Below are 16434 nucleotides of genomic sequence, written 5' to 3' on the forward strand. Positions count from 1 at the left end.
TTTCCAATCCTGAGACCTATGGCAAGACAATATTCTATATACAGAAAAAGTTTTGTGCAGATTATTTCATACATTATTGCAGCATTTTAATGATAGTGTAAAACTGTGTATAGTTAAACAAATATCCAACCTGAAAGGGATGGTGAAAAACATCATGGGACAAACATACATAATATTGTGTAGCCATTAAAAATGCCTATAAAAGTGTTATAATTGGAGAATGTTCAATATTATAATATGAAATGAGATTAAAAGCAGTACTTAAAATACAGTAAACAGCAAATACAGCAAGCAGCCAATAAAATAAACATCAATCATAATTATATTTAAAATATGCCCATTAAGAAAGACTGAAAAGAAATACATCTTATATTAACAATGGCTCTTTTTAGGTGATGGGTATATGGATGATTATTTTCTCTCTATTTCCATTCATTTTTTCAGATTTTTCTCTTAATAAGGAAAACTGAAAATAATATATAAAAATGAAAAGTCAGTATTCCCAGTAATTAAAAATATCTTCATACTAAGTATTCATCAGAATTGATGACAAATGAGAATTTATTATTTCAAAGAATCAAAAATTCTTCTTGGAAAACTTAAGCAGTAGGAAGCACCTCTCATTTTTCATTTGTCCTATTGTCTATCACTATGAATCCTTACTTTCAAAAAGTAGACAGAATTAGCCATTAATAGTCCAGCTTCTAGCTTTTCTTAGATCCTTCTAAACATACATTAAATAATCTTGAGGTCTAATTTTTTAAAAGAATGCTAGAACAAAAGAACACATTTAATTTCATAAAGAACGTTTTAAACATTTAAAAACAAGTAAAGGTCATCCTCTGGTAACAAATTAAGCCAACCCTAACCCTGATTTATGTTTTCTCAAGAAAATTATAAAGCCACTAAGATTAACTACGGAAAAGAATTTATTACATTCCGTCATTTGGATACTAGTGAGAGAAACTGTTTAGAAACTTCATTCCCTGCAGGGATCACTAGGGGGAACTGTTTTCTTAGGAAGTAAAAAGATAAAGCTTGGTTTTTATACTAAATAAATTAATGGAAACATCTAGTTCTCTCTAAACGGCAATTTTAAAAGGACAAATAGAATAATTATTACTCTCAGGCCAGACTTCTGTATGGAAGACCAGGAGAATGAGTCATATCTTTACTACAGAATAATGCCAAATACAGCCTAAAACTTTTTCTCACTGGTTTCCAGGAATATTTGGAGTTACTGCATGTAAATATAAAAATAAGAACAAAATCTTGAAAAAGATGTCACTTTCAGATATTTAATAAACCAAAAACAACTTTTTATTAACACAAAACACAGTTTTTGAAAATAATTAGAAGTTTTGAAACTCAGCTGAGTTGAGAGCCAAAACTGAGACAACCTCAGCTTTGAATAATTTTAATTAAAGTTTCTGAGATAAAAGTCACATGACATAAATTTAATCATTTAAATATTTTAACATGAACAACAGACTGGTTTTTAGTATATTTAAAATGTTGTGCAACAATCACCACCATCTAATTTTAGAAAATTTGTATCACCCTAAAAAGAAACCCCATTTTCCTTAGAAGCCACTCCCAGTACTTCCAGTACAAGCACCTGGCAACAACTAATTCCGTCTCTATACATTTGCTGATCTGGACATTTCACATAAATGCAATCATCTAATATGTGGTTTTTTGAGTCTGGCTTCTTACTCTTAAGTATAATACTTTCAAGATTCATCCATGTTATACTATGCAACAGCATCATTTCCTCTTATTGTCATAAATAATCCATTATATGGATATAACATTTTGTTTACCCATTCATTGTGTGATAGACATTTAAGTTGTTATCGCTTAGGCTATCATAACGCTGCTATAAACACTCGTGTACAAGTGGGTGTGAAGTGGCATCTCACTGTGGTTTTGATCTGCAATTCCCTAATGATCAAAGATGTTGAGCAACTTTTCCTGGCCTTATTGCCCATTTGTTTATCTTCTTTGGAGAAATGTCTTTAAATTGTTTGCCATTTTAAAATTGGGTGATTTGTCTTTTTATTTTTGGGCTTGAAGAGTTCATATTATATTCTGAATACAGATCTTACATCAGCTAAATAATTTGCAAATATTTTCTCCCATACTTTAAGGCGTCTTCACTTTTTTTATGGTATCCTTTGAAGCACAAAGTTTTAAATTTTTCTAAAATGTAACTATTTTTTAAACTATTTCTGTTGTGTCTTTTATGCTTCTGGTGTCACCAAAAGAAGCAATACCTGTCTTCAAATAAGAAAGATATTACTCCTATGTTTTCCTTTAAGAGTTTTATTAGCTTTAGCTCTTGCACAAAGCTCCGTTACACTTTGAATTAGTGCTTTTTTTCTTTATTAGAGAAGTTGTGTGTAAACAGAACAATCATGCATAAAATACAGGATTCCCATTTGCCACCCTACCAGAAACACTTAGCATTGGTGTAGAACATTTTTAAAAGTTGATAATAGCCTATTATTACAATTGTACTATTAATGAAAGTCCAGGGTTCACTGTTGAGTACACTTTCATGAATATTTTTTAAAAATTTTTGTTACCATATATACACAATCTAACATTTCTACTTCTAATATCGTTCAGATATAGAAATGTGCTCTCACACTAGAAATATGAATTAGTTCTTGCAAGAATTACTTCAAAGATATAATTCATGTACAAAGAGTGTTTAAGTCCAGACTACAGGGGGAAAACTGCTATTGCATGCATAATGGGCTATGTTCAAAAGGAAAACACCAGCACTATGCAGCAACAGAGAGGCAAAAATGCAGGAGGGACAAGAGTTAAGAAGAGGTTTAGATTTCCTATTTGGCAAGGGTGTGTTTATTGGTTTTCTTTCTCTTGGGAACAATGAAATTATCTGAAATTGAGAATGTTGATGGACTGTGGACTTTGGGCACTATACATGATGCCCAATGAATGCAGGTGGCTGAAGGATGCACTGACAGAGAAGTAGATTGGCGAACAATGCGGTATACTTACAAACGGAGGTTGTGCTGCTACAAAAGGAACAAAGTCACGAGGCATGCAAAGATGTGAATGAACATGTGGGACATCTGGTGAGGCAAAAACAAAAGAACAAGAATGGTATGGTCTCCTTTATAAAATGCTTATAAAGAAACAGGGGCCTAGACTGTAAGCTTTTAGAGCAGATACATGAAGTTCAGAGTGGTGATTATTATTTCTGGATTTCGAGAAGCTGTTTATATATATATATATATATAACCTGATATCTAGAGATAAGAATGAAGCTGATTAAACTGGGGTTAAAGTAATTCAGAACACAGGGGTAAGGAAGACAGTATCTATATTTTAGAACCACACATACTCTTTGAGACCAAAGGAAGAAAAGTTTATTTGGTCCAGAACTGAAATTTTCTGTAGTGCATAATCTAACTCAACCTATCTGCATAGCTCATTTGAACAACTGAAACACAGGGAGCCCACAATAAGAAAAAGAAAGAGGTCCTTTAATCCTGTATAGATAATTATAATGCTTGAATACATCCTAGAGTATATTAAGCAGATAATCAGAAAGTATTGGCAAAGTCCCTTGAGGGATGGGAGAAAGAACATGGAACTATTAAACCTTACGATCAGGGAATCTCCTGATTCTGTGTCAAATTTTAGGGACAACCAACTCAATAGGCCATATCCTCGATCCTGAGGCTTACTCTTGAGAAGCTTACACAGGTAGTGGAGAAACTTAGACTACCTATAGGTATGCCTAAGAGTTACTTCTGGAGGACCTCTTTTGTTGCTCAGATGTGGCCTCACTCTAAGCCCAACTCTGCAAGTGAAATCATTGCCCTCCCTACTATGTGGATATGACATCTAGGGGTGAAAGTCTCCCTGGCGACATGGGAGATGATTCCCAGGGATGAAGCCAGCCCTGGCACCATGGGATCAACAATTCTACCCTGGCACCATGGGATCAACAATTCTATCCTGTGACCAAAAGGGGGAAAAGAAGTGTAATTAAGAAAGTATCAGTGGCAAAGAGAGATCATATAGAGTTGAGAGGCTACTCTGGAGGTTGCTCTTAAGCAAGCTTCAGTTAGACATTGCTACCTATCACAACCTGCCAATGCCCAACCAGGACCATTCCAGCCAATCCTAAAGAACACCTGGGGCAATATATAAGATTCCACAAGGGACCTATGTACTAGAGTAACTTTCCAGAAACCTACAACCTCCAGATGGGTCTCTGGTCTAGATAAGTCCTGAAATCTAGTCCAGCCTCTCCAGAACATCGAATAGTTCCATCTCCCTACCCCATATTAGTGATAGACCCTTCTAGTATCAAAAATTTAGAATTGTCATAGCCCAAACACCCCTTAAGAAAGGGATGGAAAGATCAAAGGGGATGGTGGGGTTATATAGTGAAGATAAGATTTAACAAATGAATATGAATGCTGAGTCATTAAATTGATATTTCTTTTAGTCTGTAGTATCTTAGAGCAGCTAGAAGTAAAAACCTAAAATTGTGGAATTGTAACCCATGTCAAACTCTGAAATATGTTCTACAACTAACTGTGGTGCTGTGCTTTGAAATGTATTGCTTTTTTGTAAATACGTTGTTTTTCACACAAAAAGGACAAAATATTAATAAAAAAATATTTAAGCCTTCTAGCCTCCTACATTCTGGAGCAGCTAGAAGGAAAAATCTGAGAGGATTGTATGCTAGCCCATGACAAACTCTGGGATCTGTCCTGGAACTACTGTTGAAGAGTGCTTTGAAAACTATTGCTTTTTTATTTATTTGCTTTGTACATATGTTATATTATACATTAAAAAAGTTAAAAAAAAAAAACTGATGATAGCCTATTACTATAATTGTACTTTTAATGAAGTTCACTGTGTAGTATAGTTCCATAAATATTTTTTAAAAACTTTATTGTTACCATATATATACAATCTAACATTTCCCTTTTTAATATTGTTCAGATATAGAAATGTACCATCAATTAAGTTCACAATGCTGTGCTATACTCACTATCATCAATTAGCAAAACATATCCATCATTTCAGATGGGAACCCTGGGAAGTTAAGACTTAACTTCCCATATCGATCCCAACCCCATCCCCAGGTAACATATACTGAGGGTTCTGACTATGAGTTTGCTTATTCTAATTGTTTCACATCTGGGAGATCATATAAGAGTTGTCCTCATCTGGCTTATTTAACTCAACATGTTGATTTCAAGGTTCATCCATGTTGTGAGGCACATATCAGGACGTCATTCCTTTCCATGGCTAAGTAAAATTCCACTTTATGTGCATAACACATCTTAGTTTTCCATTCATCAACGGACGGATATTTGGGTTGCTTCTATCTATTGGCATTTGTGAAATACGCTGCTATGAACATTGCTGCACAAACATCGTTTGAGTCCCTGCTTTCAATTCGTACAAGTATATACTTATGAGTGGAATTGCCAGGTCATATAGTAGTTCTATGCTTACCTCTGAGGAACCACCAAACTATCTTTCATAGTGACTGCACCATTTTTCATTGCCACCAGCAATAAATGAATGCTACTATTTTTCCACATCCTTTCCAAAACTTGTTATATTCTGTTTTTTATTAATAGCAGCCATTTTAATGGATGTAAAATAGTATTTGCTTGTGATTTTTATTTGCATTTCCCTGATGGCTAATGATGTTGAGCATCTTTTCATGTGCTGTGCTTTCTGGCATCTGTGTATCTTCTTTGGAGAGATGCCTGCTCAAATGTTTGACCACTTTTTAAATTGCGTTGTTTGTCTTTCTGATGGTAAATTGAAGGATTTATTTTATTCTGAATATCTTCTCCCATTATGGAGGTTGTCATTTTACTTTCATGATAACCTCATTAGAGAAACAAAACTTTTTAATTTTGGTGAGGTCTCATTTATCTATTTTTTCTTTTGTTGCCTGTGCTTTGGACATAAAGCCTAAGATACCATTGCTTAATACAAAGTCCTAAAGACATTTCCCTACATTTTCTTCTAGGAGCTTGACAGTTCTAGCTCTCATATTAAGGTCTTAGATCCATTTTTGAGTTGATTTTTGGATATAGTGTGAGCTAGGGGTCCTCCTTTATTTATTTATTTTTATTGTAAACAGATATCTGGTCTTCCCAGTACTACTGGCTGAGAAGACAATTCTTTCCCAACTGAGCAGTCTTTGCTATCTTTTCAAAAATCAGCTGGCCATAAATGTGAGTTGATTTCTGAACTCCTGATTCTCTTCCACTGGTTTAGATGACTGCCCTTGTGCCATACCATACTATTTTTTGTTTGTTTTGATTTTTTTTTTTTATTATACCATACTATTTTGATCACTGTGGCTTTAAATACATTTTAAGCTCAGAAAGTATGAGTGTTCCAAATTCACTTCTTTTTCAAGATGGCTTTAGCTGTTCAGGACCTTCTTAACATTCCAAATAAATCTGATGACTGACTTTTTCAATTCTGCAAGGAGAGTTTTTGGACTTTTGATAGGGAATGCACTGAATCTTAAATTGCTTTGGGCAGTATAGACATCTTAATATTTAATCTTTCAATCCATGAACACAGATGTCCTTCCATTTATTTAGATCTTTTAAAATTTCATTTAGTAATGTTTTGTAGTTTTCTGTGGACAAGTCATTTATATCCTTGACTAAATTTACTCCTAGATATTCAATTCTTTTAGTTGCTACTGTGAATGTAATTTTTTTCTTGATTTCGTCTTCTGATAGATCATTCCCCATGTATAGAAATACTTCTCATTTTTGCACATTGATTTTGTACTCCACCACTATGCTGAATTCCTTTATTAGCTCTACGAACTTTGTTGTGGATTTTTCAGGATTTTCTCCACACAGGATCATATCATCTGCAAAGAGAGAAAGTTTTATTTCTTCCTTTCCAATCTGAATTTCTTTTCTCTTGCCTAAATTGCTCTGGCAAGAACTTCTAGTACAATGTTAACTAACAATGGTGACAGTGGGCACCTTTGCTGTAATCCTGATCTTAGAGGGAAAGCTTTCAGTCTTTCACCATTAAGTAGGCTGTCAGCTGGGGGCTCTTCATGTATACCCTTTATTGTGTTAAGGAAGGCTCCTTTTATTTCTAGCATTTTAAATGTTTTTATAAAGAAAGGGTGCTATACTTTGTCAGATGCCTTTTTTTCATCAATTGAGATGATCATGTGATCTTTTCCCTTCATTCTGTTAATGTGGTATATTACATTACATGATTTTATGTTGAAACAATCTTGTTTACCAGCTTAAGCCCCATTTGATCACGGAGTATAATTCTTTCATTTTATGCTTCTGGATTCAGTTTGCTAATATGTTGTTGAGGACTTTTGTATCTGTATTTCATAAGAGATACTGGTTGGCAGCTTTCTCTTCTCATGGTATCTTTATTTGGCTTTGGTATGAGGGTGATATTGGTCTTGGAGAATTAGTTAAAGAGTGCTTCCTTCTCTTCAATTTTTTTGGAAGAGTTTGTGCAGAATTAGAGTTAAATCTTCTTGGAATGTTTGGTAGAATTATCCTGTGAAGCCATCTTGGCCTGGGCTTTTCTTTGTTGGGAGGTTTTTTTTTTTAAATTTTATTTTTATTAAGATATCTTTGGGTACCATACAGTCCATCCAAAGTATATAATCAGTGGCTCACAATATCATCACATAGTTGTGTATTCACCACCATGATCATTTTTAGAACATCTGCATCACTCCAAAAAAGGAAATAAAAGGAAAAATGAAAAAAACTCATACAACCCACACCTCTTACCCCTCCCTCTCACTGACCACAAGTATTTCAATCTACCCAATTTATTTTACCCCTTATCACCCTCCATTTATTTACTTATTTATCTGTATTTTTTTAACCTACTGTCCATTCCCTGGATAAAAGGAGCATAGACACAAGGTTTTCACAATCACAGTCACACTGTAAAAGCTGTATCATTATATAATCATCTTCAAGAATCAAGGCTACTGGATACAGCTCAACAGTTTCAGGTACTTCTTCCAGCTACTCCAATACACTGTAAACTAAAAAGGGATATCTATATAATGCATAAGAATAACCTCCAGGATAACTTGTCAACTTGGTTTGAAATCTCTCAGCCACTGAAACTTCATCTCAGTTCTTTCTCCTCTTGGTCAAGAAGGCTTTCTCAATCCCACAATGTCGAGTTCCAGCTCATACTGGGAGTTCTGTCCCACGTTGCAATGGAGATTTACACCCCAGGAGTCATGTCCCACATAGTGGGGAGGGCAGTTGAGTTCACCTGCCAAGTTGCTTAGAGAGAGAGGCCACATCTGAGCAACAAAGGAGGTTCTCTGGGGGTGACTCTTAAGCGTAATTATAAGTAGGCTTTATTCTTTGCAGGAATAAATTTCATAGGGGTGAACCCCAAGATCAAGGGCTCAGCCTATTGATTTGGTTGTCTGTTGGGAGATTTTTGATTACTGACTCAATTTAGTTACTAATAATTGGTTTGCTGAGATCTTCTACTTCTTCTTGAATCAATGTAAATAGTTTGTGTGTTTTTAAGAATTTGTCCAATTCAGTTAGGTTATCTAATTGGCATGCAGTTATTCCCTACATCCTGTTAAAATCCTTTTCATTTCTGTAGTGACAGCAGTAATGTTGCCCTTTTCATTTCTGAATTTCATTATTTGTATTCTCTCTTGTTTTGTTAGTCTAGCTAAAATCTTTATTAATTTCATTGATCTTAACAAAGAATTAAGTATTAGTTTTGTCGAGTCTCTCTACAGATTTTTGTTTGTTTTTAATTTATCTCTGCTCTAATCTTTGTTACATCCTTTCTTCTGTTCACTTTGGGTTTAGTTTACTCTTCTTTTCTTAGTTTTTCCAGTTTTGAGGCTGGATCTCTGCTTTGAAATATTTCTTCTTTTTCAATGTAAACATTTAAAGTTTCAAATTTCCCTGTCAGCACTGTCTTCCCGGCATCCCATAAATTTGGGTGTATTTTAATTTTCACTCACTGCCAGGCATTTCCTAATTTCACTTCTGAGTTCCATTTTAACTCACAAGTTGTTTAAGAGTTTGTTGTTTAATTTCCACATATTGGTGAATTTTCCATTTCTCTCTTTTACTGATTTCTAGCTTCACATCACTGTGGTCAGAGAATATACATTGTATGATTTCAATATTTTGAATTTACTGAAACTTGTTTTATGGCCCAATATTTGGTCTATCCCAGAGAATGATCCATGTGCACTTGAGAAGAATGTGTATTCTGTTTTCATTGGGTGCAGTGCTCTATATTTGTCTGTTAGGTCTAGTTGATTTAGTTTAAGTCCTATACTTCCTTACTGTTCTTCTGTCTAGATATTTTATCCATTATTAAGAATGGTGTGTTGAAATCTCCTACTATTAATGTAGAACCATCAATTTTCCCTTTAATTCCGTTAGTATCTGCTTCATATATTTTAGGGCTCTACTGTTAGGTACATGTATATTTATAATCTTCCTGTTGCATGTCCCCTTTATCTGTATATAATGACCATCTTTGTTGTTCATAGCTGTTTTTTACTTGAAGTCTGTTTTATCTCATGTCAGTATAGCCACCCTAACTCTCTTTCAGTTACCACTTGCATGGTAAAAATTTTTCCATTCTTTCACCCTCTTACTTGTATCTTTGACTTTAACATCAGTCTCTGGCAGAGAGCATTTATTTGGGCCATTTTTTTTTTTATCCATTCTGCCAATCTCTGCCTTTCAACTGGAGACTTTATCCATCTACATTTAAAATCACTACAGGTAATATGTGACTTTCTTCTGCCATTTTGCTATTTAACCTTTAAAAACCTTACATCTTTTTTGTCCCTCACTTCTGTTAATGCTTACTTTTATATTTATTTGATTTTTGTGTGTTTTACCATATTCATGGCCTTCTGATTTCTATCTGGATATATTTTACTTGTGGTTACCAGGAGTTTAAAATTTAACATCCTAAATACATAATCATATTTGGTTTAATAATAACAACTTTAATAGCATGCATATATACTTTTCCTATTCCCCTCTAATCCCCCACCACTTTTTTGTACTTTTTACCACTTATATTTTTGTAAATATAGATTTACAAAAGAATCTATATTTAGATTCTTTTAAGATCTAGATTCTAGATCTTAATATAGATTCTATATTTAGAATCTATTAAGAATCATAGATTTATCATTCTTTTTATGCATTTTCATTTTAGCAAATGAGTGCAAAGTAGAGTTATATACCAAACAATACCATACAATAATCCTGGCATTTATGATTACCCAAATGGTTATCTTTACTGCAGGTCTTTATTTCTTTAAGTTGCTCTGAACCACTGTCTAGTCCTTTCCCTTCAATCAGAATAACTGCCTTTAGCATTGCTCATAGGGAAGGTCCAAAGGTGATGAACTCCCTCAGATTTTACTGATCTGGGAAAATCTTGATCTCTTTTTTGTTTTGTTTTTTTCAAAGAGAGTTTTGCTGGACATAAAATTCTTGGCTGACAATTGTTTTCTTTCTGTATCTTAAGTTTTCAATCTATGCCTTCTTGCCACTAAGATTTCTGATGAGAAATCGGCACTCAATCTAATTGGGACTCTGTTGTATGTAACACATTGCTTTTCTCTTGCAGCTTTTAGAACTCTCATTGTCGTTTACATTTGATAGTGTGTTCAATATATGATGGGTCTAATTTCTCTTCATGTTTATCCTGCCTAAGGATAAGCTTCTTGGATGTACATATTCATATCTTTTGCTAAGTTTGGGTAGTTGTCTGTCATTATTTGACTATTCCTTCTGCTCCGTTCTCTCATTCTTCTCTTTCTGGGACAACCATAATGCATATATTGGTGGGCTTGACGGTGTCCCATAGCTCTCTTAAGCTATTTTCACTTTTAATATTTCTTTTTTTTTCTGTACCTCAGCCTGACTCATTACAAGTGTCTTGTTTTCAGGTTCACGTCGCTGATTCTTTCTTCTGCCAAATCCAATCTGCTCTTGAACACTCCTGGATATTTTTTTATTCAGTTACTGTGGTTTTTATCTCCAGTACTTCTGTTTCATTCTTTTGTAAAATTTCTATCTCTAATTAGACTCACACACTACTCATTGTTTTCCTGATATCCTCTAGCTTTTTTCTGTACTTTCCTTCATCTCCTTGAGCATCTTAAGATAATTTTTTAAAGGTGTGTATGGATTTTTATCTTATTCCTTTGGATGGGCAATCATTTCCCGTCTTTTCATTTGTCTTGTCTTCTTTTGTGGTACACTGTAAATTTTAATATTTTAAAATGGTAATTCTGGGATTATTCCCTGGGATATCTCTTTCTTCGTTTTGAAACCAGCTAGTCATAAGACAAATTTTCTTAAGCTCCCACTCTCCTATCTGGTAGGTCTGCCCAAAGTAAATGTAGTGTGCATGGTTTTCTCTTTCTGAGCCTGTGTCTTGTTCTGGGCTTTTGCTTGTTAGTCGTTTTGGAATTTCTCTGTTTATAGGAGTTCTGTTGTCCCCTCTGTTTCCTAGAAGATAGACCGCACTCTCCTATTTATCTGAAGGCAGACTGCCTTCCTTTACAGTTTTTACTCTCCTTTTGTTGTCTCAAGGTGTTTTTTCCTGAAGGACAAAATCTGGGAGAATGGTTACCCCATAGACGATTTTCCCAAGTCAGTCCTTCCTAGCCACAACAGGGCCAGGGACCCATAAACAGGGTGTAGACTGGTGCCAAAATGCCCCTAGAATGGCATCAGCAATGGTGGTACATGCTTTTCTAAGAGCTCCACAAAGCTGAACCTTCCTGGCCTGTCCAGCAAAGTACACTTTCAGCTAACTTTTCCCCACCACCTTGAGGAAGCACTGCATCTTTAAATCTCCACCACCTCTTCCCCTGTCTGGAGAGAGTTAAAATAATGGTTGCCATGGCCTTTGTCTAGGTTGGGTTGAAACAACAGCTGCCCCCAGAGATAGGACCCCCTTGGTCTGAATTCGCTAATCAAAAACCATGATCAGTGATTGGCCATGCCCACCTCTGTTCTCAGGGAAGAGGATTTTTACATCTCTTTCTTTACCAGTAGCTGGCCAAGCTCATGGCAGCCTGCTACATGAGAGAGGTATGCTTTACCTTAATTTATCAGCCTCTTCTGCTTTTCCCTGGATGTTTTACACCTTCTTCTGGTTTCCAGAGACTCAAAATAGTTGTTTTAAGACTGTTCCTGATTGTTTAATCACTGAATTAAAAAATCCATTGAAGGATCGAATCCTGGGGGTTCCTACTCCACCATGAATTCCATAAGTCTTAAGCTTTGAAATTTTTGACCAAGAAACCAGAATTATGTTTTCCCTATTCAACAAAACTCATTTCCCTTCCTTCTTTCAATTATAAAAGCTATAATATTCTCACCACACACTAATATCAAAAGCTGAAACACATTATTTTTTTCCAGTTTTTAAATAAGCTGTACTGGGCAGGCCACGGTGGCTCAACAGGCAGAGTTCTCGCCTGCCATGCTGGAGACCCAGGTATGATGATTCCTGGTACCTGCCCACGTAAAAAAAAAAAAAAAAAAAAATTAAATAAGTTGTACTGAAATTTAATTCATATACTATACAATTTTCCAATTTAAAATACAATTCAAAGGTTTTTAGGATATTCATAGAGCTGTGCAACTATCACCACAATAAAATTTAATACACTTTCATCATCTCAAACAGAAATTCCATACCAGACACACCCCAATTCCCTCCAACAGCACTTCTTCCTCCTCCCTTTACCACACACTCCACCCTTAGGCAACCACTAATCTTTTTTGTCTCTAATAGATTTGTATGGAATCATACAAATATGTGGTCTTTTGTCATTGGCTTCTTTCATGGAGTATACTGTTTTCAAAGTTTTTCCATATTCTAGCACATAATAGTACTTCATTTCTTTTCATTGCTGAATAATATTCCATTGTATGGATATGCCACATTTTGTTTGTTTGCTCATTCATTTACTGATGGGCAACTGGGTGGTTTCTACTTTTGAGTATTATAAATAATGCTGCTAGGAAAAATGTGAATTCAGTCATATTCACATTTGGTTATATACCTAGAAGTGGAATTGTTGGGGAAGATGCCAAATTTATGTTTAACCATTTGAGAAACTGCCAAACTGTTTCCAAAGCAGCTGCCCCATTTTACTCTCTTACCAGCATGTATGAAGATTTTAGTTTTTCCACATCGTAACCAACACTTATTCTCTTTTTTTCTTATTAAATCCATCATAGGGAATGTGAAATGGTAGTTCACCATGCTTCTGACTTGCAGTTCCATGATGGCAAATGTTGTTGATCTTTTTTCATGTGTATATTCAGAACTTGTCCATTTTTAAATTAGGCTGTCTCTTCATTATTGCACTGTAAATGTTTATATAAATTTATAATATAGATATAAGTTCCTTATCAGATATATGACTGCAAAATTTTTCACCCATTCTGTGGCTTGTCTTCACTTTGTTGATTACATCCTTCGAAGCACAAAAATTTTAATTGATAAAGTCAAAAATTTGTTTTTTTCTTTTTTTGTTTGTATCTTTTGTTTTATATTTAAAAGATCATGCCTAATCTAAGGTTATGAAGATTTAAATCATTTTCTTCAAAGATTTTTATATGTGTTACATTTAGGTGTTAGATTCATTTTGAGTTAATTTTTGTGTATAGCGTGAGGTAGGGATCCATAAACTCTTTATAATAATGATTTTTTCTTCTTAACATGAACAACTTTCCAGCATATTCAAATTCTAAAACTCTTTCTTAGCTCTTGAAAGATTTAGGTAATTTATTACTATTCTATCTACTTTCTTAGCTCTTGAAATATTCAGGTAATTTATTACTATTCTATCTTCTTTTCCACAGAGGAAACTGACTTTCAGTCCTTATTCAGTATTTATCCCAGTCATTTTTTCTCTTTGAGGCAGCTCACTAATTTATAAAGTTTTATTTTATACTTTACTCCTCCCCTTACTCCTACTATACTATTCATAAAATTAACATTTCTTTTGAATGCAAATTTTATTATTATAAATTAAGTAACAGGAAAAAACTAGTTTCCACAAAGTTAATTTTATTTCTATTTCATAATTGTCTTTTCTTTCATTCTGAACAGAGTATTTTCAATCTTGTTTCAAATGTCACTTTTTTTTACTTGTTAGCTTAAAAGTTTTCTAATTATTTTTCAGTGTATGGTAGGAAGAAATTATAACTTTGAACAAATTAATTCAACTTCCATATTGCATCTCTATTTGGAGGTCTTCTCAGTAACCTCCTAAAACAATTCTCCACTTTTTTAAGTTTGGATTATAATCTTTCCTTTGCCTACTTTCCAACTCTGGCTACTGTCCAATGACACTCCAATCCATGAACTATGAAACTTTTTAAGGTTTTTTTTTTCAATTCCTTACCAACACTGTCACATAAAAATCACATGAATTTCTCTCATACTTGGGAGGCAAAGTCATGTACTTCCAAGAACAAGATTCACTGCATGTCTGCTCCCCCCTCACCTCCTCCACCCAGTTTATTCCTTGGATTTTCACTGATTAGTGCATTCAAACTTGTCTGCCTCAGCTCATATAGCTCCTCCTCCTGTACAGGAATAAAAGCTTGTATTACCACCTAAAGGACATCATTACTACTCTATCTGCCAAGAGAAGAATAAGCAGAAATTCACTTGAGTCAGATACTCTCAAGATTCCTAAAAGAACAGACCTGTTTTTCATCATTTCATATATCTCAGGAATATCCAGCCAAAGGTAAGGTATAACTTATTTCCTATACTTTGCAAAAATATGTTTGTTTTGGCTAGTGTATTTTTTTTAATGAAATTTACTTATAATAAGATGTTTCTCTGGTTTGATTTCAGTTAAAAAAAAAACAAACACTACTTTCTTGTTTTTCCATAACCACATTTTCTTAGTCCACTTCTAAAACAGATCTGAAATAAACTCCCTACTTTCTTTCTTGGGAATTAAAAAATCATTTTATATTCGCATTTGGTAACCATATATCTGTGTATAAACATTACACACATTATATACTAAGCCATGTTTCTGTTTGAATAATGTAAGCTTATATATTGTTACAAGAATATTTTTATTTCATGTGGACTTTTTTAGAATGGAATCATTTCCTTTTCATAAAAAGGACAGCTAATACCTAAGAACAAGACAAAAAGCATTTCCTTTTAAATCTTTAAACTACTCACTCTAAAAATAATCTATTCAAGAATGATTTCCCCTCTATCCAATTCTTTAAACTAAGAAACAAGCTAGTAATTTTGAGAGGAATATTAATACTTTAATTTCTTCTTAGAAAAGATTCTCATAACTTTGATATGAGAGTTTATAAAAAGAAAATAATTAAATTTTTTTAAAAAACAATGATTGGGCAAATAGTACAAAGTACTAACTGACATTTATCCTATAAATGAGTCCTACTGGTTAAAGGACAGTTGTCTCTGTAATTATTGGGAGGGGCTGAAAAAGTATTCGTTGAATTAGTGAGTGAATGAATAAATCATCATTTGTGGAAAGCTACTAGGAAAACAAATCTAAAACAAACCATTTCAAAGGTAGTTCAGTTGTACAGTTGTTGTAAATGGCAAATTAAGTACTGGTGGCATTGGAAATGCTCAGTAAAGTATGTGTTGAATAACAAATTAGGGGATACACTATACTATGCTTATACTCCTTGCAAAAACTCAATAAATTATTTTTTGCCTGTCAAAAAAAGAAGGTAAGGAGAAAAAATAAAGACAGTCAACAAGGCCAGCCCTTAGAGTAGAAGTGACAGTTCTTCCTAAACCTGTCTCAGTCCCTCTGCAATGGACTGTTCACATTATATTCATTTTACCCAGCAGAAACTATTAAACAAGGGCTCTTAATAATCAAGACTTAGAGCCTAAAACACACTCCTTTCCTTGGTAAAGAGGAAGACATTGACAAAAATCTGGAAAGATTAGTTCTTCCAAACTCAAGTTAAACCAATGGTTCCTAACCTGGTTTCATACTGGAATCACCTGGAGAGCTGTGGGAAAATTCAAAGGAGGGTCTCCATCATCAAAGATTCTGATTTAATTGATCTAGGAAGAGTCCTGGGACTCAGTATTTTTAAAGGCTCCACACGTAATTCAAATGTGTAAAGGTGCTGAGAGTCAATGAGTTTGAGTCTAATTAACACAGAGATTACTGCAGAGGAAACTGACTTTCAGTCTCTTCTCATGGATGCCTTTGTCGAAGGATGATTTCTGATATTGATATGTTTGTTTCCCTGAGTCTCACAAGCAACCCCAGCAAACAATTATTGGCAGGAAACTTGCTCTATTCACTTATTCACATTTTTAAAAATAATAACT

The 16434-nt window shown here is 34.2% G+C and overlaps 2 protein-coding genes across 6 annotated transcripts in view; one reads left to right on the plus strand and one right to left on the minus strand.

Moving 5' to 3' along the window:
- Positions 1–16434, minus strand: part of RUNDC3B (RUN domain containing 3B) — a 247086-nt gene that overhangs the window by 151846 nt on the left and 78806 nt on the right. The window lies entirely within an intron of this gene.
- ABCB1 (ATP binding cassette subfamily B member 1) overlaps positions 14649–16434 on the plus strand; it is a 261471-nt gene continuing 259685 nt past the window's right edge. For both annotated transcript variants that reach the window (XM_077148311.1, XM_077148221.1), the window contains exon 1: positions 14649–14833. The gene's annotated coding sequence lies outside the window, so the exon portion shown is untranslated. The remainder of the gene's footprint in view (positions 14834–16434) is intronic.

This window comes from Tamandua tetradactyla, chromosome 1 (genome assembly GCF_023851605.1).
Source record: "Tamandua tetradactyla isolate mTamTet1 chromosome 1, mTamTet1.pri, whole genome shotgun sequence".
Classification (NCBI taxonomy): domain Eukaryota; kingdom Metazoa; phylum Chordata; class Mammalia; order Pilosa; family Myrmecophagidae; genus Tamandua; species Tamandua tetradactyla.